This window comes from Haliaeetus leucocephalus, unplaced genomic scaffold (assembly GCF_000737465.1).
Source record: "Haliaeetus leucocephalus isolate CR32 unplaced genomic scaffold, Haliaeetus_leucocephalus-4.0 Scaffold165, whole genome shotgun sequence".
Classification (NCBI taxonomy): Eukaryota; Metazoa; Chordata; class Aves; order Accipitriformes; family Accipitridae; genus Haliaeetus; species Haliaeetus leucocephalus.
The window spans coordinates 638,506-638,824 of record NW_010972601.1 but is presented as its reverse complement, the minus strand read 5'-3'; positions in this window follow the sequence as shown (position 1 = coordinate 638,824).

Genomic DNA, 319 nt, shown 5'->3' with positions numbered 1-319 from the left:
GCTGGTGGATTTGGGGCCGGGATGGAGGAGGTATTGGGGGTGGGTGTCGGCATTTGGGTTCCCAGTGGGTCCAGTCCCAGCCTGACTGGTGCTGGCGGGGGCTGAGCAGGGTGAGACCCCGGGTCGGGCACCCCGGGGGTTCTGAATTGGGGCCGGTCCCGGGGCTGCGGGTCGGGTCCGGTACGAGCACCCCGCGGCTCGGAACCGGGGCTGTTCCGGGCACCGGGTCGGATCCGGTGCGGCTGTTCCGGGCACCGGGTCGGGTCCGGTACGAGCACCCTGGGGCTGCTCCGCTACCAGCACCCCGCGGCTCGGAACC